The sequence below is a fragment of the Anser brachyrhynchus genome (genome assembly GCF_964034855.1).
Source record: "Anser brachyrhynchus genome assembly, chromosome: 22".
NCBI classification, from domain to species: Eukaryota; Metazoa; Chordata; class Aves; order Anseriformes; family Anatidae; genus Anser; species Anser brachyrhynchus.
In genome coordinates, this window is record NC_137715.1 from 4,510,008 (window position 1) to 4,536,009 (window position 26,002).

Here is a 26,002-nt window from a genome sequence, read left to right on the forward strand (position 1 = left end):
ACCAGGTGGAGACCTCTCCCTGAGCCAAGGAATTGGGAGAGAGCAGGGGAAATACCCTCACAAGGCATCCTGTTTTGCACTGCAGGCTGGGCTCATTGCCGCTCGATTTTATTCACGCAGGTGACCGAGTCTCTGTCAACTCTTTGTAGCAGCCACAGATGGAAAAAAGCACCTTCAGAGGGTGGGTCAGCCCGCTTTATACCCTCTCCACCAGGTACTAGAGGAAGCGATGGCACCACTTCTCTCTAGGCATCTCAGGTGGGACAGATCTTGACCTCCTCCAGTCCTCCTGGGGGGTTCCCGGGGCTGCTTTCTGTGCCAGCGTTTCTGCACCCTCTTGGCGAGGCTGGGCCACGTCAGTCCGCTGCATTTTGCACAGGCTGGACACGATTCTTCGCTTTCTTGCACCTCTGCAACAATAGCACTTTTCAGCCTCTTTGCCCAAGGCTAAGTGGCAGTTTTTGGCATGAGGACACACAAAATCTTTCCTCGTATATTGTGTTTTCTTAATCCTCTTTATTGTTTGTGTTGTCTTTTTGGATTCACTTATACAGGCTCTTAAATTGCAGTGCCCAGAAGCGGATGCGATGAGATTTAAGTAAGTGTTTCCCATTTTGAGAATTCAGACATTCTCTTGAAATCAGTGTTTGCTGGGAAAAATACCGGTATTGAGGTAAACACGTCATCTGGAGAAGCTTTACCAGTAAAAAATGTTGTCTAGCTTTTTCCAATTTGCTGTTACTTTAATGTCTGAGCATTTTTTTTTTTTCTGCAAGATTAGTGGGGTCATAAGCAAGTCTCTCCAGAGGGTTTTTTCTTTCTCTTGGCTCTTTCTTTTCTTCTTCTACTCAATGTAGTAGGTGCTTATGTGAGAGACAAGGAGACAATATAGGGAAGCATTGTAAAGAGTGTGCCAAGCCTTGGCACCTAAAAGCTGTGAATTTCAGAAGAGGAGGAAGATGAGGGTGGAAGGAAAGGAAGATAAACTGGCAAAGAGTAAGGAGCCAAATAGGAAAGGCTTCATCCCAGAGAGTGCAAGGTGCAAGCCTGAACCCAGACAGGGCACAGCAAAGCTGGCAATTTCATGGCAATTTCTCTCCTGGTCATGAACCTCAGCTTCAAACTCCACGTGGCCAGAGAAGCTCTTCAAACTGCAGTCCCTGGAGCCCTAGGGAAGGATGATGCAGCACAGTCAGACTGTCCTTCCTTTCAAATTGCAAGGCCCTCCAGGCTGGAGCCAGGCTGAAATCTCCTACATCTTTCTCCATGCAATGACACAGGAGATATCAGTATTGAGGGTGCCTCTGTTGTGGGTCTCAGTGTCATCAGCATGAAAACAAGGAGAAACCATATCTCCTCCTCAGCTGGTTAGAGCCAAAACACTGGCTGCTTTCTTAACACATTTCAGGTTTCTGGGATGAGGACGGTTGGGCAGGAGAGAGGCAGAGACCCTCACTGCAGAGTGCTCAGAGAGATCCACTGTGGGCACCCAGCAAGAGGCTTCTCAGACTGTAGAGCCAGTAAAAGAGCACTGTGCTTTTCAAAGTCTTCAGCTCCCATTGCACTGAATTCTTATGAGAATCTGCTTCCCAATTCGGGTGCTCTTGAGCACTTTTTTCGCTCATAAGCTCAGACCAGAGGGGTCTAAGCCCTGAGCTTTCTCTCCCAAAGGTCCTGGAGGTTTTCTGTGGAACCACGCTTGTAAAAGTGTGTTCTGCTGTTCCCTGTTTAATCAGGGGACTATGAGAAAAAAAAAAGACAAAGTGGGAGATTCTCCCATGCAATCTTCAAGACCTCCCTCCCAGTTGCCTGTGATGGTTTTTGCAGAATGACTCTGGAGCACACGATCCGTAATCTCCTCCAGGGAGAAAGATCAGCAGATCCCACCAAACTGAAAAACCCCGAGCCAGCCATGGCTGGAGTTTAAAAGCACAGGGTGATAAAGCAGCAGGAAACTCAGCACCAGAGCACAAGGCATTAGCCAGGACTGCAATGGTATGGTACACCTGCCCAGTGCTTGCCCCAGAAGGATGACAGCTGGTTTTCCAGGAAGCCCAGTGGCTTCCTAAGCTCTCACACTGGTCTTGTTTGCAGTGCGACTTGCAGAGTCTTCAACTATTTGATGGTTAACAAGAAAGTTTAAAAAAAAAAGTCCAAAAGAGGAACCTTTCTGCGCCTTACAGCAGCCACAAGGGTGAATATCCCAGGAGAGCTGGACTGTAATTCCTGCTAGCTTAGCATCAAAGGATGCTCCGAAATTTTACCTTCCTGGTGACGTCTCTTCTTCCCAATGAAAGATGACCCAGGTGACCTTTGATTGAAAGTCTTGATAGTCCAGAAGGCAGGGAGCAAGATAATTAGAGCCATAACGGCTGATCACAGGAGAGAGGTGAAGCCAAGGTAGGGGCAGAACAATGCTCCTTTTCTATAGCGGGTGTGACCGCTGCGATGGTCACAGAGGGGCTGGGGAAGGGGGCAGGAGTGCAGGCTTTACAAGGGGGGTTAAGTAGCTTATTTTAGAATAAAGGGTGCAGGAAGCTGGTTGTTATCTTCCTAGTGCCATTCAGACTGCAGGTGTGACTTAATCTCCCGGCTGGGGCAGATGGGTGCGTTGGGGAGCAGCCGTGGTCCTGAGGCGTGCAGGAGACCCCCGCAGGTGAACAACATCTCCTTTCCATCCAAACTGGGGGATTTTGATTTCCATGTCTTGCAGAAGGGGATGCTAACACAGATGGGGCCTCTGCGTTTGTCCCGGGCTCACTGCACCACCCTGACACAGATGGGAATTTCAACCCAAATTTCTCGTGCTACTGTCTCAGTATCAGGCATTCAGAAACCTATAAATCCTTTCTTTCTTTCCACAGGGACAGAATCTTTTGCAAATCCACTTTTTGGGGTTCTTTTTGTCTTCTCAGCATGCATAAGTCTCATCTCCAAGCTTTGGAGATGCCAGGAACAGAAATTTTTTCAGCAAGTGTCTCCAGGAGCTGGGGCTTTCAGAGACAGCATGAGATTCGTGGTACGATTTCAAGAAGTCACAAAAATCTGCCCTGTGCGTCGCTGTCCTAGCACCGATTTCTCACAGATATCCTTGTGCCCAAGAGTTTTACCTAAAAGTTCATTTCTCCCAGTATTCCCGGTTACAGCTCCCCCTTCACAGTTGTCCCAGCTCCATTTGACGCAGAGCTTTCATGGGCAGTGTCTCTGAGCAGCAAAGCATGCTGCGTTTCCAATGCTAGATCACGGCTATTATTAGCCATCACCTGGAACCTCACTGTCTCATTCATTCACTTCCAATCTCTTTAGATCCTTGTCTCGTTTCCCTCCCCCAGACAAGGAGCATTAAGTAAAAAATGATGAAAAGCCCCAGCCATACAACCGAAAGCTCCTGCTTCCTCTTTGCTGCTGCTTTCCCCCCCTTCCCATTTTTGCTGGAGCCCCAGGAAGCATCCACACAAGTGTAAAATTATTTCCATCCTCTGCTCATGCTAAAACTCTATGGCTGCTAGTGCACAAGTCCCTACACAGCTCTCGAACAAATTGGACCAATTTGGAGTGATTAGTGAAGAATTCACATATGGTGCCCAGCCAGCACCGCGGACCAATTGCCTCCTGCAGCCCATTAAGAGCCATTTACTGTGATGGGCCCATTTGTCTTTGTTGTTAGTTCTGGCACGGCCGGTGACAGATCTTTGGCTGCCCAACGGGCCAACCTCTCCCTGACATCAGCTGAGGGGTAAGAGGGCAAGGCTGAGACACACATCGAGGCTGACACCAGCTGATGGATGTCCCACGGAGCCGTGCCAGGCAGGGCTGGGGGGCCTGACCAAGGAAGGGGAAGAGGAGGAATTGCCGTTTGAGGAGGAATTGCCAAGGAAGAGGAGGAATTGCCGTTTGAGGAGGAATCGCCAAGGAAGAGGAGGAATTGCCGTTTGAGGAGGAATCGCCAAGGAAGAGGAGGAATTGCCATCTGAGAAAGAATTGCCATTTGAGGAGGAATTGTCAAGGAAGAGGAGGAATTGCCATTTGAGGAGGAATTGCCATTTGAAGGGGAATTGCCGAGGAAGATGAGAAATTGCCATTTGAAGGGGAATTGCCAAGGAAGAGGAGGAGTTGCCACTTGGGGTTGCAGTTGGGTGCCAGTGGCAGCACGCAGCCATGCAGCGGATGAGACCTGGGGTTACAGGGACAGACTGCCCCGCTTCCCCGGTGCTGTATGCGCCCTAATGCATATGGGCGTCAAGCAGGAGACTTGGATAAGAAGACAATATGGAAGCCTGTGGGCCTTGAGGGTTGATGGATGCTCTGCTGGGTAAAAATCAAAGCAAGCAAGCTTGTCACAGGCACGCTCCTCCACGTTCCCTGCAGCTCCAGCAAAACGTGGAAAAAAAAAAAAAAAAGAGATAAAAAAAGTAAAGAGCATGCTAAGGAGTGCCCTTGAAACATATTTCACTGTCACTGGAGTCAAACAGTGGAACCAGGTGACTGCGGGTACACTCCTAGTCACGAAAAGATGCTTTCTGCTGCCTTAATTATTCTGGCAAAGGGAGGTGAATAGGCCAGGTTGGTTAAGGTGTGTTTACACTGGTGTAATGATAACCATGCTAGTGATTAAACGCACATGACTATACAGGTGAAAAATTCATACCCTGTAACTGACACAGGTGGCACAGCTCGGAACTGTCAACAGGGCTGAGAGACGAATCCAGTTCCAGGTTAGGTACAGGGGCATTTTAAAGGTTTGGGTTTAGAGACACAGAATATGTGATGCGGAGAAGGATGAGCCAGTGTGGAGACACTGCCCGTAATTAGGGCTTTGCACACGACTGATATTTTCACTCTTTGGCAGATCAAGGACTTTTCTTTTGATTGATTTGGGTTGACCCAAAGTGAAATTTCAGAGAGACTAAAATAAAAAATAAATAAATAAAATGGTACCAAGTGAGACTTCTCTGTCAAAAATGAAGATTTTGAGGAGTACCTCATTTCCAATTTCAAAATCAATCCTTTAATCACACCTGAGTTGGGATGGGAAAAAAAAGCTCTAGTATCATAAATGAAATATTTTCATTCTTAAATTATTGTTCTGACCAAAGTGATCACCTAGAATTACCATAAAACCTTGTGATTGACTGGAATTTGCAATTATTTGTGGAAAAAAAAAAAAGAGGAAAAAAGCATTTTAGATGAAACTTTTTGCCTCCTACCAATGCCCAGGTCCCCTTTGAAATGGCACTTATGAAGTTTGACCTGGTTTTAACCTTTCTATAAAGGAAAAAAACAGACCAATACTATCCCCCTCCCCAGTAGTCAACTTTCTCTGGCAAAGCTGAGCGGTATTTTAACACTCCGGTCCCTTTGACAATGCCAGCCTATGAGTTGCTGTGTGCTGACAGCCTCTATTGTGTCCGTCCAGGGTAATTAAGAATTTGATCCAGAGCTTTTAAACTTCTTGGGCTGACAGATACTCTCTGAAGCAAGGCACTGTCGCAGCTCTTTGGAGGGGAGACAGGGGTGCTAAAAGGTTTCTGTCCCGGGCCATAGGGCACCAGGACACCTGGGTCCGTTCTGAGCCGTTTTGGAGACTGCTATTTAGCCATCTCCTCGGCAATTGGGGCTATTTGAGGAATTGGGGTCAGTTATAACCAGCCTTCACCTGTCTTGCTTGTAGGGAGAACTGGAGCCAGATGGCAACCTGTAGGACTGGCCTCCCCCTTTGTGTAGGGCTCAGCGCCTCTCCTTCCCGCTGGACAGATGAACTTGGAGCTTGCAGCGTTACAAACCACCACGCAGCGTTGTTTTAAAAACAGAAATAGAGGTGGAACAAGGGAAAAAAGAGACATTCATTCTGGTCCAAGTCCATCATCTGCTTAATATCTCGCACAGCAATAATCTCAGTGGATATAAGGAGGCTGACCCCCAGCATCCCCAAATCCCCTCTCAGATGTTTCTGCCCAAATTACAAAACTGGTAAGTTTCAGCAATTCAGGCTGGAATTTCGTGACCACTTTGAGATTAAATCTGCCGTAAATCTAGACATGTCCAGCCTGCAGCTACTCAAAAAGGTTTTTCAAATACACAAGTGGATTTAAGGGCTTGTAGATGGGAATTAGGCTCTGAAATGCCATTTCTGCCTTCGCTAATCTCCCTAGCAGACTTCATCAACACATTTGTGTCTTGCCCACCGAATATCCATGATGCGATGTCATCCTTTTCCTTATTATTGGTCTGATTAATAATACTGTTTTGTATTGCATTGGAGAGCACAGTAAAACTGCGCTGAGCCTGCTAGCCTCCCCAGGACCTCCTGTCCACTTCTGTTTCCTGGTGGCACAGTGTCAGGCAATTCTTTCTTTTTAGGAGAGCCTGAAACAAACAAACAAACAAACAAAAACCCCTGTGGGTTGCAGCAAGACAAAAAGATCTTACAGAGACAGAGAAGCATCTGAATTTCTAAAGTCAAGGTTTGGGTAATGCTGCTGGAGAACTGCAAGAGCAGGGAGCAGAGGGACCAGCAGTTCTGGGGAGGGTGGAACATGTGGGGGACTCATAACACGTGTCTGCCTTTTGCTTCAAAGCTATGAAATTTTCAGAGGAGGCACAACTAATGCTGATCCTCCAGTTGGTAAAAAAAAGAAAAGAAAAAAAAAAGAAAAAGGAAAAAAAAGGAGGTATGCTCTAGATATTTGCTATCTTCTGCTGCACTGAGCTGTGTGCAGACAGCGTCTTTACATACATCACCTGAGTAACTGAATAACTTCTTGCCTCAGCCACTGTCTTACCCTTTAGTGTATTTGGCTCTTTCATACACAGGTTTTGGGTGGTACTTGTCAGGTATCACCACACCAGAGGCTCCAGGTTTTTGCCAGTTACTTCAGAAGAGCCCAGATTTCATCCGCGGGTCTGATTTTTCTCCTGCCCTCTTGTGTTCTCATGGCACCCTTTGCAAATGGACTTAACCAGGGCACTGATGTTTGGCACCTTGTGTCCTCTTTTTCCCTGCTGCCAGAAGTGACATAAGATGCAGTAGCCTTTCCCTTAGCGTAGACTCATCAGCCCTTGGACTCATAAGCCTCTGCTATGATTCAGCAGCAGATCACGCACTCGCTGTGCCCTTCCAGGGTGATGTGCACAACAAAGAAGCAAAGTAAGCGAAACCAGCCAAGCAAATAAAAACGTGCTCCCAGCTGAGGATCTGACCTGCACTTCGATCACGGGTGTGCAGCCCAGCCTTCCCCGTGTCGCTCCAGCCCGGCGTCTCCCAAGCAGCCACCCTCAGTTGCACAAGAAGATGAGGTGAAATTAGCGCCTTCTTCCTCAGGTAATGTCCCAGTTGCTGTGACATTGCCTCAACCCAGAGAGGCTGCCACTGGAACTACTTTTTGGTCAAAAAATGAGAGATGTTTTTCCACTGATGGCTTGAAAAATGTTTCGGTTCCGAGGAAATCTCTTCATGTAAGGCAGTTTTCCATGCCCTTGGTCGTGCTGGTTGCCCTTCTCTGGACTTCCTGTAACTCCACATCGTGGGACGTGAGGCCAGAGTGACACGTGGCGCTACAAACAGGAGCACATCATGGTTTTATACAGCAGCAAAACAGCACCCTCTGTGTTGCCCTCGGTACCCTGCCTGGAGATCCCCAGTTCTGTCAGCTCTCTTGGCTGCCACCGGACACTGAAATAATGGTTTCAGAGACCTGCCAGTGATGCCTCCAGGATCTCTTGCCTGATCTGTATCTACCAGTTCTGACTTCAGCACTGTGTAGGCATGGTTTAGATTGCTTTTTCCCACATGTATTGCTTTGTTACTCTAGTCTAGAGACCTCTTAGAGACCTTATTACTGGTACAGTGTCTGAGTACCCGGAAGAGCCCAATATCATCCTCAAACTATTTCAGAACAAAACACATTGTTAGGGAAAAATCAGTTTACCTTTTTATTCCATTCTGTTAGAAATTCTGAGGGTTTCTTGCCTTCATTCCCCTTAGGAAGACTATTTATTTATTCATTTTTAGTATCACTGTTTTCCATTAAATCAGAAAAATATATATATATATGGTTGTGCTGTACTCTTCTTGTAACATCAGGTCTTGACATGATTCAACAGAAACAGATTTGGGGGTGAAATTTTGTTTTGGAATGTTTCCATTTTTCTTGTAATGTCCACATTGATCTGGAATGGGAGATAGAGGCATAAAAGGAAAAAGCCTGTGCTCCTTGGGTTGCTTCCCAGCAAATGATTTAATTTATGAACACAAAGCCAGCCTTGCTCTCCTTGACAGTGTCCAGACCTCACTGGGAATCACAGGTGTAGTTAAAAAGTAATTGGATAAAACTACTCTATAGCCCCTGTGAGTCCCTTTGGCAAAGTGTTTTCCCTAAACATGAATGAACTGAGGTCTGAAAAGTGAAGGGAAGCCAGAGGGGAATACGCATCTCTGCCTTCGCTGGCAAAGGATGGAACCAGCAATTTAAGCTCTGATTCTCTCCATCTGTCAGGGGTGCAGCACTGAGATAAAATTAAGACAGCAATTTGGTCCGCTGTTGGAGGGAGGGTCACGCTGTTCGGGCAGGGTGGTGAAAGCCGTTTGTGCTGCTTTGTGCAAGACCAAGGCAAACGGAAGATTTCCCCATCCGTGCTGGGCTAGAGCAGAGGACGCTGCGGGGTCAGAAGGTGGCTGCCAGCCAAGGGCAGCTCCTTCCAGAGAGGACCGTGGCACTTTTCTATGGCAGAGAACGTACCAGGGAGGTCATTTATCACAGTCCGAGGGAGAAGGTCTTCTCTGAGATCCGGACCTCAAACCAGCAGGGCAGTCCCAGAGCCACTTTCCTGCCTGGGATCCCAGGAGGCTACGTTTCACTGTTTTCATCTCTTGGAAATCCTCACGAAGCCACATCGGATTGCAGACAGTCTTTAGCACTTTCAAGGGCTATTTCTTCCTTAATTTCTTGGTGGATGTAGGCAGAGCAAACAAGCCTGATGTGATGAGAGAGCATGGTTTGCTGAAAGCTCCTGCACCAGACACATCCTTACAGGTCTGATGGGGTCCTTGTCCACCTACAGGGCCAGGGTTGAGCATCCCCAAGGCCAGGACCACGTTGCTTGAACCAGGACTGAAGCACATTGGTGTCCTTGCCAGTCACAACTCAGGCTGCTTGGATTAAGAATATCTTCAAACTTGCCTTGGGAACATGGAGGGTTTGCATGGTGTACGTCAGGGCTGTGCCTTATAAATGCCAGGAACCGCTTCTATGAACGTTGTGAGCAGGCCTTTGGAGTTTCTTGCGCGTGTTGTTTGAACGATAATGGGAATTTGGTCAGAGAGAATCGAGGAGGTGGGAAGCTGAATTGCCTCGGAATCCTCTTCACTCCTGTGAGCGAGTGGCTCCAACAAGCGTGAAAGAGCTCAACTGCAGAAACGTTCACCTTATCTAGAAAGCCTGCTGTCAGGGCACACGCAGACCTTAATGACCCCAGGCAGCTTCAGCTGGGGTCTCCACCCTCTCCATCTGCCCACAGGCCCAGGAAATCTATTTAAGCTCAGGCCCTGGACTCTGAGCTAGTGCTGTAGATGTGTGTGTAACAAGTTCTGTTTCCTATGCCAGAAATAACCCATTACCTTGTTGGACTCCTTAAAGCTACCTTGTGGGTTTGTCTCTGTTTCCTGCTTCTCCTGGGCAGACCTGGGACCCGAGTGATTGCTTTGCCTTGCTCAGTACTGCTGATAACCCCTGCTGCCAGTACCCTGCTGTGCCCATCCTCAGCCCCTGGGATGCTCTTGTTCCTCCCCAGCATCCCCTTTGTGATGGATGGTGGTCAAGGAAGACTGATGCTGCTGGAGTTAGCAGAGTTATAGTGCCACGCAGTCAAAGAACTTGGTGCTCTAGGTATGTGGCTCTGATGGGGATGAGTGGAAAGTTTTGAATTAAACTCCTGCTTCATGGATGAGGTCTGCATTCTCTGGAGATTCTTCAGCTGCTGTTGTGCTGAGACAAAGAAGAAACAATTTTTGGGACTGAAGCAGTTATGAAAAAGATAAGGCTGGAAGGACCAACCAGATTAGGAGCTCCTTTTGTCATTCAGTTCTGACTGTGAATATTGTACAAGCTTAAATAGATAAGAAAGTCAAAAGGCAGGAAGAGGAAATATGCTCTGAACTTATGCTCCTCATATGTATAAATCAAAGCACTTTGTGAAAACTGGCAGCAGTTTCACTGCATTACTTATGGAGGAAACTGAATCAAAACATGTTTAAGGCAATGTGTGGAAGATCACAAGTGATCAAATTACTGCAGTTGTTCCTAGTTTGCATTTTAATGAACTGAGCTACCATGGCCTGGCTGATGATCAGTAACTCATTAAGCTGCACTAACAAGATCGTGTGTCAGCATCCATCCATACCCTTAAACCAGTGGTTTTTCAATTGGGACCCCTTAATGTCATCTGCGAGCTTCACATGGGCTGGTGAGGATTAACAAGCTGCCCTGATGGACTGGCAGCTGGGATGGATGGGGGGTGCTGGTGCTTGAGGGCAGAGCACGGTGCTGCAGGGATCTGCTTACTTGGAGCTTTTCTGCGGGGAGCATGACCTGAACCTTGACTCCTTGGGTTTATCTGGGCACGATGATGCTGCTCAAGCCAGGCTTCTGTCAGGGAATGGAACCTGCACAACAGACAGCTGAGACAGGTGAGATAAAGCTCCTCTTGGACTTATTTGGGTGGAAAAGTGGGTTTTGCTGGACAAGATTTGATTAAAAAGCAAGCAGAGCAGTGCTAGAACTGCTGGGGAAGTGCCAGCGGGCAGGCTGGGGCTGGGAACCACCAGCATCCTCGCTCAGCTCCATGGGGATGAGCAGCAGGCAGTTGTGTGATTGTAGAGGTTGTCTAAAAATCTGTCTGCGTGTGCTCAACTGGTTTGTAGGCTGTAAACCCAGTAGCTGAGCCCTCCCTCTTCTCTGGACCAGAGAGGGCTGGAGGTGGGAGGCTTCCCGGCTTTGCTGGGGAGGTGGTTCAGAGCCAGCCTCATGGTTTCGATGAACGAGCAGATGAAAGGCGAGGGCAGAGACCTGGACGGGTACCAGCAGGTGGGTCCAGCCCTGTTCACCTCTGGTCATTCCCAGGGCTGATGGAAACCATCTGGTACCCTTGAGACTGCCTGTGGTTGCCCCAGAGCTTCCACCCACCAGCGTGGTGCCTCCACGTGGTGGCAGGAGCTGTTCTGGTGCCCTTGCCAGCCAAGCCACTTTCATAACAAGGGGATCGGGGACCTGTGCCCGTGAGTCTTTTTCCTGGCTCCAGCAGTAGCGACTGCTGCTGTTCCCTCAGCTGGACCTGTCTTTGAACTTGGGCAAGTGTCGCTGGAGCAGCGGCTCTCACCATTTGCCTCCCAGCTTTTCTTGGCAAACAGTGCCAGAAACGCTTTTGCTAAGCGAAAGCTAAGACTGATGTCATCCGAAGGCTCCGTGAGCCAGGGAACTGAGCAAAGGCCTACAGTGCCTATATCTTAATCCAGCTGCGGTCGTTCCAGCTTTCAAGCCCTTATTACCTGCCTAATTCTGTGCTAGGATATTGCTCAGACATCTGAGGAGATGCAAGCTGGCAATTTCAACGCGCTCCTAAACATCTCCAGCAAAACACCCGCCAGTGCCAAGCCCTTGGCTCCTTAACCTGTTTCTACTAAGTAAGGAGATTTCCAGGGCGAGTCTGACTTGGCCCTGCAGGAGGCATCTTTTTTTCCTGCCAAGGCTCAGGCTGGAGCGAGCTGCTCCCGAGCTGTCACTCAGGGAGCAGGAATGCAGGCGAGGCTGCCCTGTGGTTAGGAGGACTCCACCCCAGAGACAGAGGTAGGCGCCCAGGTACCAACACCGGAGACTTGGGGCGCATCCAGGGTTGTTGATGACAGGCACTGATCTGTTTCTTAACTCCTTGCTTGCCTGCCTTTGGTTTGCTCCTTTCCTGCTGCACAAATATCCAGGTGGTGCTCGCGTCTCGCTTTTGCCCCGTGCTGGGGCGATGGTTGGTGTGGGAGCAGCTGTTGGGTGGGGGATCTTTAATGGGAAGCCAGGGATAAGTAGGGACCCAGTCCTCTTTCCTCTGCTTCCTGGGTCTAAAGGACACTTCCCAGCTGGAGGTTTATGTTGCAGGGAGGAGATCCCTGTGCTGTTTTATGCTGGAAGTCTGTAGGGTGATAATGAGTGAATATCTTCATTTTTCTTTAATGCTGGGGTTGTATATTGATTTTTCTGTCAAGGCCTCCTTGGAAGGCTAGGAGTCAAAACAGATTATTAACCTAGAAGTACTGTATTTTATTGGCATTAATTGCCCATAAAGTGGGCAATCCCAATGCGTACCTTCTTCCTCGATGACAGTCCTGGCCTAGGAGTTTTGGAAAGTCTGACCATGTAAATATTTCCCTAGCTCAGTAACCCAAGTTTCAGCTACACCTTCCTTGTGATGGCAACACCCCCCTGGCCCCCAGGTACCCACACAGCCCCAGACAAAAGCTTGGTGGTGGGCAAGGCTGGGGCTGGCACCAGCAGCCCAGCTGCCAGCACGCAGCCCTGGATGCTGAGAGTGAATTTCTGCAATGCCAGGGTTTGTTTTGGGAAAGCGTTGTGGCCTCGTGCTCCTGTCTCAGAGCCTCGGCTCTCCATCTATAAAGCAGGAATGACTTTTTTCTGCCCTACTTAGATGCTAAGTTCTACCCAGTGTCATACCAGTACGAGCCCTCAGCTGGGGCCTAGGAATTCTACTGGCATCAATGTCCCGTCGGTTGTGTTTTATCAGTTACGTAGCTTCTATATGCTTAATAATGTGGAAGGATAAACTTAGCATTCCTCTCTCCTCCATGGAGAAGAACAGGGCAGGTTTCCTGCTTGGTTCTTCCCTCCTGCAGATCCTGAGTGTTAGGAGGGCTCAGTTCAAAACTTTGGCTCGTCTTCCTGGTTGTTCTCTTTATGTATTTGCTTAAGGTTGCTGCAATATCTAAATTTTTGTAGTGTGGCTAGAGGGTTGTGGTGTGTCCCTAAAGCTGCCTGATACACCAGTGTGCTCTGAGATGATGTCTTGTCTAGACCGTGGCTGTGTCAGCCCTTCCCAAGCACATTAAATCCACTTAAAAACGCATCACTGCTTGTTTGAGGGAAGGGTACAGATTCTCCTTGTTGCGCCCTTCTCACCTGTTCTGAGTTTACAGGTTTGTTCACCATTGCCTGGTGATGCTCCCTCCCATGCTGAGAGGGTAATGCACCAGTTTGTCTCCATCCAGGTTGTGAAGTTGCTTCTGCTGGTGTTTGTGGAGCATTTTCCAGCCTGCAGCAGCGAGGTGACGCAGAAAGGGCAATTGGTGTTGTTCAGGGACTTGAAGCCATGGGTCTGAGGCTTGTTGCTGTCAGGTGCTGCAGTGTCTTTGCCTGGTGCTGTATCCCAAAGTGCCCTTGGTGAGGTTTTCTCCGGTCCTCATGGCAAATCATCAGCCAAAGTAAGGGATTCCTGTATCCTACTCACAAAATTCATCTTCATGCACTGATGTCCCCTGCTTTGTGCCTGCAAATATTGTGGTCTGTAGAGATTCCCTGGGTGAGGGGCCCCTTGCTGCAGGTACACAGCGCGTGCTCCCAGCCCTGTGCCCGCTGTGCTGACCTCTATTGCCCGAAGGCCAAGATCTACAGGTCAAGGAAGTCCCCAGCAGAAAAAGGGGGATTTGTAATGTTTGGTGGCTTCAGAGCTGTCGGACTTATCCATGTGTCCACTGCCAGAGGACAGGCAGGAACAGTTTCCTTGGGGCTGGCATGGGTGCTGGAGTCTCAGTTCAGATGTGGTAGCAGTTCTCCTGCTCTTTTGGTCAACCCCTGCCTCTCCAGCGGTGTCCTGAGGGTGTTTCCCATGTGCTGAATTGCCTTGCTCAGAACCCAATGGAAAATCTCACAGAGCAGAGATTCCCCCCAACACACCCCTTTTATTTTCTTTTTAAACGCAGCTTTATTGAGCTTGTGGATGAGACTTTCTCCATCCCTAGTGTGCTCAGCAAGTGTTATCAACCTGTTTATCTGCAAGGATGTGTATTTCAATGAAAAAAATAAATCAAACCCATCACCAACACAGCAGGCCATTACAAACCACCCTTGGGGATGTTCCAGTCCATGGGGAGGTTGTTAGAGGGACCTCTTACCTCCTTCCATCCTGGCTTCCACTGCTAGCACTGCCATGCCCCTGGGAGCCCCTGCTTATTTTAAGGAAGAGCAAGAAATATTGGACTGGGAGCGGGTGGGAAGGGTTAGTGGGAGTGAACCAGTGACCTCTGTTGTCCGTCTGCAGACACGTAATTCCCCTAGGAAAGAGGCGGCCGGCGATGCTGGCTCCATCCTGATGGGTGCTTTGAGCTGCCCTGCTCCTGACGGTGGGGTGACCCTGGCTCTGGGCCGGTTTCGGTGGGGATGTTGTAATTCCTCGTGGCACGACCTGCTCCGTGGGCCCGGGTGATGTCACGGCGGACACGGCAATGTCGTCTCACGCCACAACACGCTCCTGCTGACGCAGCTCGGCGCCACGTGGGCACCGCGCTCCTTGGGCACAGCGGGGCTGGGTGCTCTGCCCGCTGCTGGAAGCATGATGTCAGCCAGGGGCCCTGCCAAGGCTACCAGGGCAGCAGAGCCTGCCTTTGCTCCAGCAGCACCTTTTGAGCTCTACTCGGTGCTGACACACCGGTTTGAGAGCTGCCTGGCGGTTTGTGCCTCTGCAGGTTGGGTTTCTGCTCTGTCCTCGCCACCTGGAGCCTCCAAGTGCTTAGTCCGGTGTTTGGCTGGAGGACGGGGCAAGGGCAGCTGAGTTTGTTCAGCTCTCTGCCTTGCCTGTGGTTCTGCAGGCAGGAGTCGTGCTCGGGCTGGGTGACTCCTCGCCTGCCGCCTTCTGGCATTGCTCACCCGGCGGTGGTCCCATCGTGGAAAGTGTCTCGTGGCTGAACCTTCTGCGAGCAGTGGTTGCAGAGCACCCATCGGTGCTGAGCTGCTGTTTCTGCCTCTGTATGCAATGCCAGCCACCCTATCACTGCTCCTGGCTTGCAAGTCCAGGGCTTGTCTCGGGGGATCCCTGTTCTCTTTATTAAATATCATGCTGAATCAAGCAGTACTGGCGGTGCACAGCTCTTCAAGGGTCATCGGCTCGCATCAAAGCGTTCCCCAGAGAGCCCTGCATGTCTCTGGTGATAGGACTTGGCGACTCCTCGTGACAAAGAGCCTCTCCTCAGTTCCCAGCCAGGCTTTCTGCTATGTCCCTTGGCTTGGTACAGCATCCTTGTCAGGAGCTGTTGTATGGGGGTCTCCTCTCCCTGCTACCTGGTGCCTACGACTCCCACTGCATGGCATGGGGTGTCCTTGAACTGCTCGGGCAGTCACAAGGAGCCCTTTCTCCTCTCTGCACTCTTTTGCTTTGTTTCTTTTCTTTATCTGAGAACAAGTGGGCTATTCATCCCAGGGGAGGTCATGTTGGACCACCCACAAACCCAGCATCTGCAGGCGTGACCGTGTCTCATCAGCCTGCTTCCCCTGGTGGCGAGGGCACTGTGATGGCACCTTGGGCATCCTCTCCTCTGACTGCCAGCTGCAGCCTTGGGAGACCTCTGGGTTGTCAGGAGCACTAAGTGGGGCATCAGTGCTTCTTTTCCAGTAAGCTTTATCGGATTTTATTCATGGTGGTGCACTGAAGAGGGTTCAGCTGGTTCTTTATTCATCCTGCCTTGCCTTGTGCTGGCATCCCATGGACCAAGACCTTCTGCAGGGATCTCAAGCCCCCCAGGGCTGGAAGCCCTTGTCTGCCTTGGCATGGTGCTGTGCCACGCAGCATGCCTAGCTGCTCAGCCAGCCCTGGTCCTCTGGTGCTGTCAGGGCCCTGGTGACTGCATTCACTCGTGGCCCTTCGTTTTTGCGTATTTTTGGGGAAAGGGGTGTTTGACCTTGAATACAAGGATTTTATGCCTCCATGTGTGGGCTGTGTGGATGTACCAGCCTGCTTGGAGCTAGCTTGGGGCTCATTGTGTGGTGTAGACTTGTCTTGCATCTAATTAGAGGCTCGTTTCTCCCCTTCTTGCCTGTCACTCATCCCTCTCTTCCCCTTCTGCCTTCAGAAATGGCAATCTACACAGGCAGTGTAGCAAGAACTGGCTCTGGTACATGTTTTTTTGGTCATTTTGCGTCCTGTGGTGACGAGTTTACCTGTAGGCTAAATCAAGCCAGGGTTTACAGAGGACCAAGCGAAGCTTTCCAACACCCAGCTCAAGAGGTGGGCTCGGTGTTAGGGCTCACACCAAAGGGCCAAACGAGGATATCCCTCTTAGGAGGCTGAGAAACTCAAATGCAGATGGACTTACATCAGGGAGCTCGTTGCAGTGTCTCTGTTGTCCTGGTGTTCCCCGGGAGCTGAACATGGGGTCTCTTTTCTCCTGCTGTCATCGCAGGGTGACCCTTTGTATGTGAAGAGGGGCCACAGGGAATGCAATTGGGGTGCAAAATGGGTCCTCAGTGGCGTGTAGCATTGCAATGTCATTGGGGCATTTTGCAGAGAAACCTGCGTTCTGCAGGTAATTAAGGTCTGGCTCTGACTGCCTTCGACACAAGAGCGTGTGCTTTGTAAACTAGGAAAGCTTTTTCCTTGGGTGGTGTCATGACCTGACATTATTTAAAACTGATTTTGTATCTATGATGATTATTACTTGTATAATATTACAGGCAATTATCTACCAATAATTATTATGTTGAATAATTCCAGAAAGAGTTTATTTAACATAAACATTTAGAAAGCTAAGTACTATGGATAAGATACAGCCCAAGGGCTCAGGACTGCTGGGTTTTATTTCCAGATTTGCCACTGATCTTCTGTATGGCTGAGGCACTTAACAGATGTGGCTTCTGCACATAGCTTGATGTTAGGGGGAAGGAGTCTTGCTCTCTACCATCAAATAAGCCAAAATTATACTGGCAGTATTGTAACAAGCAATAATGCTTGGACAAGGCTCCACTGTTCTAATAATGCATGTGAAAATTCCCTGAAAGGGATCAGTTCTCTGGTGTTTCCTTATAATAATCTAACATAGTAAAACACAACCAAAATTCACTTATTGCTTCAAAATCAACCTGGTGGCACCTCTTCTTTTTCCTATTCCCAGTTGAACAGAATGCTTCAAGTGTGCAAAGCTTCATGCTGAAAGCCTGGGGAAGAATTTGCACAGGGACCTATTTGTGCATATGAAGCTGGGCAGAGAGCTTGTCTGACGGAAGAAAAAAAAAAGAAAAAACACATCAAGGATAGAACAGTCACCAGAAAATTGATAGACATGCCTGGAAATGCCTTTAACCCTTATTTACTGTAGGGCTTGTGGTTTGAAAAGCCTGGAGTCTCGTTTTGACTGTTTGGTCCCCACTGAAATTACAGAGGTGGGGAGAAACCACCCAGCGATCTGCACGGGCTCTGCCAAACAAGCCCAGAGGAAAGGGGTTCGTTCTTGGGCTTGCTGCGCAAATTAAAAGCAGGCTTGGAGCTACCGTTTGTGCTCACTCCTGCGACGACTGCGGTGGGAAAAGGGAAGGAATGCACCACTGGTGTCCCCAAAGCCCGCGCTTCCATGGTGCTGCCTTGCTGGAACTCCCATGGGTGTGGAGTCCTAGTTATTTTATCATGGGGCACGACTGCAATTTTTATGACACCGGAGTAAGGAGGAGCAGCTCACTGGAGATGATGGCACTGCAGCCAGGCTTGCAGTTGTAAGCTCTCGGCTCCAGGCATCTCGAGGTGCCACCACCATGCCAAGCCGCTCCTTGGGCTGTGCTGAGCAGGTGGAGGAGCCCCACGTGTCTGTATTTGTGCAGAAAAGGACACTGAGGAATAAGAAGTGTCTTGCACAAGATTGCACAACGTGGAGGAGCTGGCAATAACATGCAGGTCGCTGGCTTCCCGGCTGTCCTCGAGGCAGGTTGCTCATGTGTTGTGGAGGGAGTCTGGTCTTGCTTGACACTAAAATCCACAGGAGGAGGAGAAAAAGTAGGTGATCTGTCAGTGAGAAGCTCCGTGGGGACAATCCTTGTCTTGGAAACTGCCTGGGTTTGAAGGAAGACCTTGTGGCTGAATATGTCCCCGTTTCCAAGGATGTGAGATCGTCAGCAGGGCTGGTAGTGGGGACCAAATGTCAGCCTGCTCTGACCCTGAGCAAAATGCTCTGGGCTTTGCTGCTGTGGTGCTTCGGAGCAGCAAAACAGAGCATAAACGACTAATTCCGAATCCCAAGGACTAACTAGGGTAGGGTGTGGGGGTGTGTAGCCTCTTCCTAACTGGTGAACAGGAGAGATCCAGGACAAGTGATGGTTGTCTCCATGCAAGTTGTCTCCATGTATGATGTTGCTTTGGGGTCCTTCTTGTACCCAGCCCATGTGAAATCCAAACCCTTTCCTTCGTAAGCATCTGGGAACCTTTCTGGTGCCACAGCTGCCTAGAAACTGCTGCAAAGTAGCTGTTTCCTCTCCTTCTGAGACAGAGGAGAGGAAGGAGGCTTGGAGCAATGCAGCTCCCTCGTGGTGGCCTCCCGGGGTGGGGCAGGTTTTAACAACGTGCCAGAATATGTGGCTGTCCTTGGACATGTTTAATTTCCCATCTTCTCAGCACTGGAAGCACTTGAATCGCCCTTTAGCAGTTGGGCACAGAAGGGGAAAGATCATTAACATACAAAGGGCTCCTCTTTCAACACCAGCGTTGCGAACTTTCATGATTTTAGCTCTCTCATCACATTTGTACTGTGTTGTACTTGTTTTCTTTTTTTAAAAAAGGTCCTAGTTCTTGGAATTGGGTGAACACATCAAAATCTCAGCTTTTGTTAAAGGCTCCTGCTCCTGACAACTGCAGAGGAAAATCACCACTTCTGAAGGCACCAGAAGTGGTGTTCCAGCACAAGCACTGCATGCTCTTAACTTGTTTTTGAATCTCACAATATTCGAACAAATCGTCATGAGGGGGAAGAAGATCAAAATTTCCACTTCTGCCTGCATAGGACTGGCAGACTTGAATGGTGCCTGGGCTGCTTTGCTTGTTGCAAAAGAGGATTATCACTTCAGCAACATGAGTGGAAATGAAAAACATTACCTCTTTCCTTCTTTCACTTGTCTACTTCCCATCCCCTCCTCACTATCTTACTGAATCTGGTTCAAGAGCTGAATCCTGCTCCTGGGAACATAGATAAGGGCTGGACTGGCTGGGGGAACTGCTGCCTGCCCCTCTTGGTTCATGCAGGGTCAGTGCTTTGAGTGAGATGCTCTCCTTGGTTGTGTCCTGGTTTGTCAGGTGGGATTTATTTATTGCGATGGGAATCCGAATTTTGTGCTGGCATCTGGGCAATGGGGTTGAAGGTCCTAATACAGACCTATTCCCACTTCTGCTGAGGATGCGACCCACTTAAGATCAGGTGTTTGGTGGGTATTGCCAAAGCTATTCAGGTTAAACATCTCCATTGGTTCCTTAGGCGATTCTGACAATGGCCCTAAGGGGAAATAGGTCAGGTACTTTGTGATCTGTGTCACTGTGTTGGCTTAAAGCATTCCTAAATGCAATCTGTGAGGAGATGCCAGAGTGCTGACCCATCGCCTGCTGCTTCTGCAGGCTTCCCCTTTGGATGCGTTGTGCTCTTCACCTCCAAAGCAGCACTGAAGCTCTTCAGCGTGGAGGCACGAAAGGAGAAAAAATGATGGTGCTTCCCCCATAACATTCATCTGCGGTCCTGTGAGCCTGACTCACCTTTTCAGGAATCTGGTTTAATCATTTAGGCAGCTTCTGAAGGGACAGGCAGGAGGCAGCATGAAAGCATAACGCCTTTGAAAAGTATTGCCTGTGAAGCATTTGCCTCCCGGGGGATCCTGTAGCGGTTGCTCCAGGGCTGCAGTGATAAAATGGCACCAAAGTTTGCTCCAGTTCTCCATGGTTTTACGTCTCGCTGGGCTGCCAGAGATCCTGGCAATGTTTGGTGGCTTTGCTGAAAGTCCTCTGACTCCTGGCGTAATAAAAATCATAACATTATCTGAGAATCTCCTCTTTTTTTTTCCCCCTTCATAAATTTTAGTTTTGGTGGAATGGAGAAAAAAATTTGTTTTACTTTTGATGCCTTTGATATGTTTCTTGCACTCAAAGCTAGCTTTGATTGTCTATTGAAAATGACACTTCTCCACAAGAAGTGTAGAATGTTTGAAATATATAAGTAAAATGCAATTTACCCATTTTTTTTAAATGAAGCCAAATATTTTAATACCAGCAGCTAGTGTCTCTTTACTGTTCCCCCTTTCCTCCATTTCCCATGTCTGCTACAATTTTAGTGATAAAGTTGAAACAGGAAGAAAAAGTCAAAGTTAAGGAGTTCGAATTCTGGTTTTGTCACATTTTAAACAGAAATTTCAACCGAAACCACTTTTAGATTTTTTCTTTTTTTTTAACCAGAGGTTTTAAACCAAAAATTCCAGCCAGCTCCTTTCAGCTGTGCAAAACCCTAGTGCATCCTTCAGCAGGCAGTTGCTTGCAGGTGAGTCTTGTGGTTCTCCTCTCCACCCACATGGACCTGCAGAGCTTGTGCTGCTCCATGTCTCCACACAGGGTCTCCCTAGTCTTGGACAAAGCAGCCACTGGAGAGATGTTAATTAATCTCAATTTAGATCTGATGCTTTGGCCTTGGCTCTGCTTCTTCCATGACAGTAGATGTTTTGCTGTCAACTGTAGTGGGAAGGAGATTGTGCAGGGACTGGATGACTTTGCAGTGCATAGGCTTGCACGGTTGTTTAATTCCATGGCAATGGATGTAGGAGAAACCCACAAACTGGTCTGCAATTTGGCAGTGTAGGAGATGAGTTAGGGGGTGAGTAGCAGTGCCAGTAGTTAGCAGTCGCAACCAAGAAGTTTTCCAGGGCTCGGTTCCCACTTAGGAGCCTGCAAACCCAGCTGTCGAGGAGGAATGCCAGCTTCTTCTAAAGTGCTTGGACTCCAAGAGTGAGCTTTCTAGAAGAGCTAGCCACTTAGGGGACATAAATTGAAGCTGAGCTGCCCTTAAGCTCCAGTCTGGGGACAAGAGGGAAGACAGATGGAAAGGGAGATTGGGGACAGCAATGGGAGTGTGCGAAGGAGGGTCAGTCTCAAAGGAATTTGCCATTCCTTCATTGGGAGGAACAGAGGAGGCGAACTCTTCGAAGGGAGCAGTGCCATGTGTACCTCTTTGGGAGCGGGAAACATGTGCTTCTAATTTTTGTTCCTTGCTGTGTGCCAAGGGGATCTGTTTCCCATTGACTCTTGACCCTTCAGAAGAAGGAGAAAAACAAAAGAAATAGCTGGCCAAACTAGTGCTGCTGAGGTCCGTGGCAAACATTCCGCGAGCTTCAACAGAACCATGGTTCGACCTAGAAAAGAAGACCTCTCAGCTGGAACAGGGAAAAAAAAGTCTGACTCCGTCTGGGGCACTGGTAGGACTGGAAACCATGGCATTCCCAGCTTATTGAGATGCTGGATTAGTCCCACCTATAACTGGAAAATAGGATAGTAATAGGATAATAGGATAAAATCCTCTCCCTTTCTGAAGGTGGAAAATTCTCCTGGGATGTCTGTTAGCACAACAAACGGTGTCCTGGAGAGGATCTCCACGGGAATTGAATTTGCTGTCTGAATAATACTCCTAGAAAAATAATTAAAAAAAAAAGTCTAAAATCTCTTGTAAAAAAAAAATTGCAGAAAAGAAAATTTTGGCTCAGTGAAAGCGACCTTCGTTCAACAAATTTGAAATGTTTAACTGAGGCTGATCTTTTTGATGTATGAAATGGAATAACTAGCAAAATGAGAAACTGTTGAAAGGAAAAAAACCATTCTCTCCTACACCGGGGCCATTCTTAACTGGCTGATCCTTTGCATCATTTTCAGTCTCCCTTGAAAATATCCTGGGTTATGGAGACTTTCCCCATTTCTTTTCAGAAACTTCCATGCCAAGAGAAGCTCCCTTGACTTGCACCCTTCTTTGGTCTAACCTCGTAGCTTGTCAAAATCAAACAATTCTCTCTCTGAGCATCTTCACTCTTTGAAACTTTGATCTGCCTTGTAGCATGTCCTCCTTTGACTTTTGCTTTACTCAGGTTAGAAAACCAAGCTGGTCTGGCTTTGTCCTGTATGACCACGTCTCCGTGCTCCTTCTCTTTACGTGTCCTGGTCTGAACTCCCATCTCTGATGGCAAGTTGTCTCTTCCCATACGTGCCATGGTGCCATCAACTTTTTTTTTCTTAACCTTGCCATTAATAACGATAGATTAGAGAGGATTTCTCCCAAGATGTCTTCCTGAGGAGCTCACTGCCCAGTCCTCAGCCCGAGACTCCTTCCCCACCACTCCCTGTTGTCTCACTTCTGGCCACTTCCAGGTCCATGGTAGGATTCTTGTGCTAATCCCCGTCTTTGACTCAGCTGGTGCAAAGCCATGTGGCAATTATTGCCCTACTCACTGTGGTCTATGAGAGCTTGTCTGCATTTCCTTTGCCTAGAGTTTGTGATTTTTATCAAAGCTTTCTGGTAAATCTGGCACCATCTTCCCCTGTCGCTTTTTGTTCCAATTTCCATTTCTTATGCTGTCTTGGATTATTCTTCTGATAGTAGGCTAGTGTTTGCCTCCATTAATGGATTTTACTCCTCCTGAAATAAGAGTCGCAAACTGAATATTGCTTCTATATCCATATATCCATTCACATTTTTTCTTCACAGTATTAATTTGTTTAATGTTTTCCTGATGTAACTTAATGACTTCTACTAGGCGTAAGACCTGAATTCTCTTCTGTTCTTCTTTGTGCTGTGATTCCACTTTTCTTGGAGTGTTTTTTCTTTTTCTTTCTTTTTTTTTTAAATCCATGATATACCTGCAGAATCTCCTTGCTATTTTTTCTCTGCAAGGCCTAACTCTGCTTCCTGCTTGGCAGTTCTCAAAATCCCTGTTCTTCCCAACCTCCTAAGCAGAATTTCCTCCCAGCTGTTCTCTTTGTGCATGTATAGAAGTCCCTGCTTATTCCTAAACCACTTCTTTGAGGTGGCTGGGCAGGATTATCCAAGCAGATCTAAGCCTTTTCCCTATGCACTTTCATGCAACTCCCCATGAGGAAATAAGAGCTTCATCCCTTTATAGCACAAGTAGCGATTGTTTTCAAGACAGGAACTTCTCTTCCTTCCTAAAATACCAACTCGTATTGCCATAGCCAGGGGCTGTAATAGGAAGAATTTGAGCAAAAAAAATAATATATATATATTAATAATTTTTAAAAAAGCAGTAGTATTAGGTTCTCTACCAAGTCTTGCACAAAGCCTCAGTGATTTTCAGTGCTTCTTAGGCAGAAAGAGAAGGAGGAAGCCATGAACTGGCAACATGAGGATGCTTCCTGGAGATTTCCCACCAACCCCAAGTATGTTTTTTTCTCTTTTGACCTGTGTATTGAATTGTTTCAAGCAAGAAGCCCCTCTAGTTGTTTTGGTAAAGATTGCAGGCTCCTTCCCCTTTTTTTCATTTTCCTCCCTGAGTCTCTGTTGTTTCCTCCGTGGTCCCCAGCAGGGACTCTTCCACCGGCGGAGCCCAATGGGTGCATGCCACCGGTGTCAGGTGGACCAGGAGCTGCTTTTCGCCAGGTTCCTGCCTGATGACAGGTGACTCAATGCCTCAAGGCTTGTAAGGAAGCCAGCAAGCCAGCATCTGATGAAAGAGCCCAGTGGAGAGAGGTGCAAGGGGAGAGAGAAAAGGAGAAACCTCGCGGGATGTGATGGAAGTGAGTCATCTGACAGGTACTGCCACCAGGCCAGCCTGTAATTAAAGCTCACCTTGCTCCAGTGGAGACACCAGGCATATGCCAATCATTCCCTGTGGCATTTTCACACTCCTTATCTGTCAGCCTAGAAATTACTTTTTTAGATCAACTTTGAAGGCTTAATTCTGGCAGGGAGACGCAGGGGGCCAGACAGTCTGCTTCACCATGGAGCGCCTTGCAAGGGGAAGAGCCATCGCTGCTTTGTGTGGACCAGATTTTCAGGAGATCAGAGCTGGTTTTTCAAGGTGGGACCAGGTTTTCCAAAGAGCTTGGGTCCTGGCAACTCCCATCATGTTTTTCAAAATGCACCTGATGAATTGCAGCGACTTCTTCAAAACCTTAGTGGGAACCAAGCTTCCTAAAAATCTGGGGACCTGATGATCGTGCAGAATGAAACGGTGGCAAGTGCATGGGCATAAAATTAATGTGCTGGCCTCACAAGCTGGTGTTAAATTTGCTGCCCTAGCCCGATGTTTTGTGTTGCTCTCAGTAAACTAACTTCTGCAGGCAGCTTTGTCCATCTGCAGAGGGGTCACCAAGTGGGCTGTTATTAACAAAGCCAGTTAGTAAGATTGTTATACTTAACTAGGAAAACAGTTTATGGATTGGATTCAGCTCTGTGGTGGTATCTGGGGGTACAGCTTCACTAACATCCTCGGGAATCCTGCCTGAGCTGCGTGAATTAGGGACCAAATTCAGATTATTAGGAATGAGGCAATATGACTGGCTCTGAAATTGGGACCACGTTAATGTCTTCCACCTCTTTAAAATCCTCTTGGCTGCTGTTCAGTTCATGAAATGGGAGTTTCCTCTGATTTCCTATTGTTGACTGCAGAAGGGTTTTGGGGGAAGCGTGCAAGAAAGTGTGTTCCTGTCTCATTCTCTATATGCGGTGCTTGTGTTAGGCAGCACGAGCGATGCTTCTGGAGTCACCCAAGTATCTGGGGATGGAGCTGGACCAGACACCCTGTCCCTAAGTCATCCAGAGGCTTCCTAACCAGTGCCTTTCTCTAAAGAGGGAGGATGTTATGCATCCGCTCGCAGGTGTGAGCGAAGCACAGGCACATGCACACCCTCCCTGGCAGCCTTCTGCCCGTGTACGGGTGCGCGAGGCTCCAATCCCCAGCACACGCGCGCTCACCCACGCCAAGTGCCCTCTTCCAATGGCCTCGTGTGAGCACCCGGTGACTCCGTGCCCAGGAATGCTGCCACAGATGGATCGCCCGCTGGAGATTGCATCAAGCCCGTAAACTCGTTCCGCACAGGATGAAGTGGCTCGGTGACACCTGCTTGTGTGCAATGTGGCACTTCTCTGGGGACGACTGGTCACCGTGGGCCCAGGAAAAGGGAGGCGAGGGTTCATGCCACATCCTGGCACCAGGCAGTACCCAGTGGGGTTCCCGACAGTCTCTGCAAAGCTTTGGGGGATTTTTCCATTCACCTGCAAGAGTTTGGAAGAAAGCTTCCCATCTCAGATAATCTGCAATTTTTCCAGTTCTCTGGCTAGGAAGAAGACAGGTCTGCTGAGCTAACATCCTGCATGCTTCAGGGTTTTATGTCCTTACTCTGAGCCCTTCCTTTTTCTCCTTAAAAAGCCAACAGAAGGTCGCCTCTTTCTGCTCAGCATCACCAGGCCATGTTTGGACTCGGTTTGTCCTTCTGGCCTTACCCCTCCAAAGTGATGTTTGTCCTGGACCAGGGGTGTCTCCCAGGGACACCTCAGCAGTGGGCGTTGGGCACAGAGGAGCTTGTGCTGCTGTTTTCTTGCGCCTTGTGCATGTGTACCATTGCTTGGAGATCCAGAGGGGGATGCTGGCAGTGGGAACGTGCCCTGAAAAAGGGAGATATGATGTGAAGAAGCTCTGCTGGCAGGAGGGTGCTACAACTTCCATCTTTCCCCAGCAACTTAATTTTCAGTCATTTGGCAGCTGTTATTTTATATTTGTTACATCCACAGCAGGTTTGCCTGCTTGGCATATGGCTAAAGAGAGCTGGGCTTAGCAGAAAAAAGCATGGGGCAGATTAATGGACTGGGCTTTTCCTCCATCACCTGCTGTGAGACACCAGGCCTGGATTCACCTCCCTTCTTTTGCGCGTCTCTGCGTCCCAGCGAGTTGCCCTGCCTGCCTTTGGAGGCAGCTGCGAGGGATCAGCATTTGCAGGGTTTCAG

The 26,002-nt window shown here is 48.5% G+C and overlaps 1 long non-coding RNA gene across 1 annotated transcript; it reads left to right on the forward strand.

Moving 5' to 3' along the window:
* Positions 1 to 2,412: 2,412 nt before the first annotated feature.
* Positions 2,413 to 26,002, forward strand: LOC308181796. The gene is made up of 2 exons (XR_013941592.1): positions 2,413 to 10,684; positions 17,156 to 26,002. It is a non-coding gene; the product is annotated as an uncharacterized lncRNA (long non-coding RNA).